Below are 5466 nucleotides of genomic sequence, written 5' to 3' on the forward strand. Positions count from 1 at the left end.
CTTTTCCAATGAGTCAACTCTTCGGATGAGGTGGCCAAAGTACTGGAGCTTCAGCTTTAGCATCATTCCTTCCAAAGAAATCCCATGGAGACAAAAGGAAAAGCATTCTCTTTGGAGAATCAAATAGTCGACATGAAGAGGTTACTGGTTGGAAGGAATTCACTGATGAGGTCAAAAGCAAGGGCAGGCAGTTCCAGCGGGGTGCAGAGTTTGGGATGGCGGCAGAGGGGCAACTGTGGTGGGTGGGAGGCGGCCTGCAGGCACGACAGCTACCGCTCATTGCTTGCCTCCTGTTTTCCAGCCTGGAGATGTGCTTCATGTTTAGTAACAGGCACAAACTTCAGACCTGGCAGCAGCTCTGGTTGTGGTTGGCGGAGGCCGAGCAGACACTGGGTTCACCTAACACAGATGAACAAATCCAGGAGGTGAAATCTATCCTGGACAACCCCGACTTCAAGATGGCAGCTGAGGAGGAGAAGCAGTTACCACGTGCTTTGATGGTCCACGTGCACACATTTGCCCACTGCTGCCCCAAAGCCGCTGGCATTATCCATCCTGGCGCCACCCCCTGCTATGTGGGAAACAATACAGACCTCATTGTTCTTAGAAATGCATTTGACCTGCTTTTGCCAAAGCTTGCCAGGGTGCTCTCTCAGCTTGCCGACTTTGCCAAGGAACGAGCCGAGCTTCCCACCTTAGGTTTCACACATTTCCAGCCTGCTCAGCTGACCACAGTTGGGAAATGTTGCTGTCTCTGGATTCAGGATCTGGGCATGGGTCTCCAGAACCTGAAGTGTGTCCGGGATGAGCTGTGCTTCCAAGGCGTGAAGGGTGCCACCGGCACCCAGGCCAGCTCCCTGCAGCTCTCCGAGGGAGATGATCAAAACAGAGAGCAGCTTGGCAAGATGGTGACAGAAAAGGCAGGATTCAAGAGGGTTTTCATCTTCACGGGGAAGACCTGTGCACGAAAAGTAGATGTTGAGGTGCTCTCTGTGCTGACTCGCTGGGGGGCATCGGTGCACAGGATTTGTACCGACATACGACTCCTGGCAAACCTCAAGGAGTTGGAGGAATCCTTTGAAAAACAGCAGATTGGCTCAAGTGCAACACTTACCAGAAGAACCCTACACGCTCAGAGCGGCGCCGCAGCCTGGCCCGTCTCCTGATGACCCTCGTCGTGGAACCCCTGCAGACAGCGTCTGTGCAGTAGTTTGAATGCACACCCGATGACCGTGCCAACTGACGAGTCAGTTTGGCTGAGGCGTTTCTCACTGCAGAAAGTGAAAGTTGCTCAGTCATGTCCGACTCTTTGTGACCCCATGGATGACAGCCCACCAGGCTCCTCTGTCCCTGGGATTCTCCAGGCAAGAGTACTGGAGTGAGTAGCCAGTCTCTTCTCCAGGGGATCTTCCCAACCCAGGGATCGAACCCAGGTCTCCCGCATTGCAGGCAGATTCTTTACCAGCTGAGCCGCAAGAGAAGCCCAAGAATACTGGAGTGGGTTGCCTATCCCTTCTCCAGGGGATCATCCCAACCCAGGAATCGAACCGGGGTTTCTTGCATTGCAGGTGGATTCTTTACCAACTGAGCTATGAGGGAAGCCCTTCTCACTGCAGATACTGTATTAAATATGTTGCAGAACACTTCTGAAGGGTTGATGGGACACCCCAACGTAAGCAAGCGGTGCGTTCTGCAGGAGCTGCCTTTCACGGCCACAGAGAACATCATTATGGGCATGGTGAAAGCCTGGGGTAACTGCCAGGCTTGCCAGAAAATCAGAGTGCTCTCACAGCAGGCAGCTGCCGTGGTCAAGCAGGAAGGGGGTGAAAGTCACCTCACTGAGCACACCCAGCCTGATGCCTACTTTAGTCCAGTCCACTCCCACTGGACTGTTTACTGGATCCTTCTTCTTTCACTGGCCATGCATCCTGGCAGGTACAGGGATTCTCAGAAGAGGAGGTGTGTCCCCTGTGAAAACCACAGGAAAGTGTGATGCAGGTGAAGGCAGAATTATGTCTGTAGAGTTGGAAGAGAATTAAACAAAAAGCCATTGTTGGCTCTGTTAACTTTTCCTGCACAGTCATAAAAGCTATTACTCTAGTGCCGTATTTTATCTCAAGAATTGCTACCATAAATTAATACAGCGGTGGTTTTCCCATGGTGCTTTCATATTTCCCAGCTTTGCAATGCAGAAATAAATTGCATGGTAGTTGGACTCTGCTTTTCACAGGAAAAGAAAAAAAAAAAAAGCAAGGGCAGGAAGCGCTCTCATGTGGAGCTGAAGGATAAGGTTGACATTCGGGAACCAGGTCAGAAGCACAGGGGCCAGAATCGGCCACCACGGAGCCAGTCTGGCTTATGGCTGCGGCACATTGTAAGCGCCTGCCCAGGGCCCTGTCTCTGCCAGGATGAGTCATTCTCATGAATAAAGTAAATATGATAGAGTTTATACACACAGGACACTTCACACACATGCTGTGAGTGGTGTTCTAAGGAATGAACGAACAAGTCCTTAAACTGGTAATTTTAGCGTGCGATTCTGTGTGAGGCTGTTAAACTTTCCCAGGGATCTCAGTGTCATGTGATTTGAGTCCCACCCGATACTACCTTGTGCCACGTCTCACTGTTTGAATATTCACTGTAAGCTATGGTTTTGTGAAGCAGATGCAATTTAGCCACTAAAAAAGTGACCTCATGGAGATGGAAACAGGCATTCCATTGACGATTGAAATTGAAAGAATGCTGGAGTAGCAATACTCATATCAGACAAAATAGGCTTTAACATAAAGGCTGTTACAAAAGACGGAGAAGGACACTGCGTAATAATCAAGGGATCAATCCAAGAAAAAGATAGAATAATTGTAAATATATATATACCCAACACAGGAGCACCTAAGTATATAAGGCAAACGTTAACAGATATAAAAGGAGAAATCAACAGTAACACAATAATAGTGGGGTACTTTAACATCCCACTCACATCAGTGAACTGAACATCCACACAGAAAATCAATGAGGCCAGATGACTTAAAGGACGTATTGGGCCAGATGGACTCAAGTAACATCTATAGTGCTCTGTCCCCAAACAGCAGACTGCACATTCTTCTCAAGTGCACACGGGATATTCTCCAGGACAGATCACAATGGAGGCCACGAAGCAAGCCTTGGCGAATTTAAGAAAACTGAAATCATATCAAGCATCTTTTCTGACCACAACACTATGAGATTAGAAAGCAACTACAAGAGAGAAAAAGCTGGGGAAAAGTGACCTTGTGAACGACCTTTGAGGATATGTGCTAAGTGAAATATGCCTGTACAAAGGGGAAAATTCCACACACAGGAGGTTCCTCAGTCAGTCAGTCAGTTCAGTCACTCAGTCGTGTCTGACTCCTTTCAACCCCATGGACTGCAGCACGCCAGGCCTCCCTGTCCATCACCAGCTCCCGGAGCTTGCTCAAACTCACGGCCATTGAGTCAGTGATGCCATCCAACCATCTCATCCTCTGTCGTCCCCTTCTCCTCCTGCCTTCAATCTTTCCCAGCGTCAGGGGCTTTTCCAAGGAGTCAGTTCTTTGTATCGGTGGCCAAAGTATTGGAGCTTCAGCTTCAGCATCAGTCCTTCCAATGAATATTCAGGGCTGATTTTCTTTAGGATGGACTGGTTTGATCTCCTTGTAGTCCATGGGACTCTCAAGACTCTTCTCCAACACCACAATTCAAAAGCATCAATTCTTTAGCTTTCAGACTCCTTTATGGTCCAACTCTCACATCCATACATGACTACTGGGAAAACCATAGCTTTGACTAGACGGACCTTTGCTGGCAAAGTAATGTCTCTGCTTTTTAATATGCTGTCTAGGTTGGTCATAGCTTTTCTTCCAAGGAGCAAGCGTCTTTTAGATGAGTTAAATCCATAAAGACACAAAGAAGAATGGTGGGGACCCAGAACAGGGCTATGGGAATGGGCAGCAAGTGTTTAATGGGGACAGGTTTCCAGTCCAGGAAGATGAAAATGTTCTGAAGATGGGTAGTGGGGGATGGTTGTACATCAATGTGAATATAATTTATGCCACTGAGTTATACACATAGAAAGGATTAAGCTGGTAACTTTGATGTTCTATATATCTTATCATAATTAAAAAAGCAACTGGCACTCTTCTCTTGCTCAACCTGAATAATGCTTTGGACTCCTTACTATCTGACTAACATCAAGTGAAAGAAGTTTGATTACGACTGGAATATTTGTCATGAAACAATGGCTCAAGACTGTCAGACAGAGCAGTTAATCTTGTAAGTATCATATATTTGTGGAATTATGTTTAAATTTTTTGATAATTTATTTTTTAAATAGAAGAAGAGTTGATTTACAAAGTAGTATTAGTTTCTGGTATACGACCGAGCGATACACTTTTCCGTTACAGGTTATTGTAAGATACCGAGTATAGTTGCCTGTGGTATACGTAGGTCCTGTTGTTTACCTATGTTACATATAGTAGTGTGTATACATTGGTCTCAAACTCCTAATTTATCCATCTCATCTTTCCCCTTTGGTAACCATAAATGTATTCTCTTGGTCTGTGAGTCTCTTCCTATTTTGTAAATAAGTTTCTCTGTATCATGTTTTCTTGGATTCCACGTATAAGTGGCATCATATGGTATCTGTCGTGCCCTGACTTAACTTCACTTAGCATGACAATCTCTAGGTCCATCCACGTTAAAACGATTTTTAATTGGCATTTGCCATTTGCTAGTAGCCCCTTCTTTTCATGTTTTCTGTTACCCAGTGTCTACATCAGATAGAGATCCTTTCCACACACTATTAAAATATGCAATATCATCAAAATCTATTAGTTTATGATAATCAAAAGCTACAGTATATGATTTTATTTTTTTACAGAAAACTGTTTAACCTGCTTATTAGGGTCCATCATTATTGAAATCATATAACTACAGTGTTTGGAGAAATACAGGGTAATTAGGGTTTGGGGAATTCTGATACCTCGTTCCCAAGTCTCAAAGATGAGTATCTGCCGGGAATTTGGACTCCATGAGTGCTGACTTAGGAACGAGGATAACGCCGAGAGGTTGTGCCAACCGGCACCCGCCCCCACAGCCCCAGGAGGCAGACCGAGAAACGGGTGTGTTGTCTGAGCTCTTTCCTTGAATGAGTGAATGATCTCATCACAGTTGGGAAAGCTTTTTCTTTCTCCCTGACACCTCCTTAAAAATCACTCTAACTTTGACGGATGATATGACAACTGTGAGACATTGCCGTTTTTACCCGTTCCATTCATTTATTCAATAGACATGATCACATTGAGCCACTTTACGCCAGGCACCGGGCCAGGCGCTGGAAATACATCAATAAACCAGGTCGGCAAGCTGAGTGTCCAGGCAGAGAAACAGAGGAGTAAGTGAAAACTGCCTCTGGTTTGAAAATTGCATGTGCTGTGGCCAGGAATGGCT

General features: G+C 45.9%; 1 pseudogene; it reads left to right on the top strand.

Moving 5' to 3' along the window:
* The first annotated feature begins 308 nt into the window (after positions 1-308).
* LOC138084242 (adenylosuccinate lyase-like) lies at positions 309-2022 on the top strand (annotated as a pseudogene).
* Positions 2023-5466: the final 3444 nt, after the last annotated feature.

This window comes from Capricornis sumatraensis, chromosome 8 (assembly GCF_032405125.1).
Source record: "Capricornis sumatraensis isolate serow.1 chromosome 8, serow.2, whole genome shotgun sequence".
Lineage (NCBI taxonomy): Eukaryota > Metazoa > Chordata > Mammalia > Artiodactyla > Bovidae > Capricornis > Capricornis sumatraensis.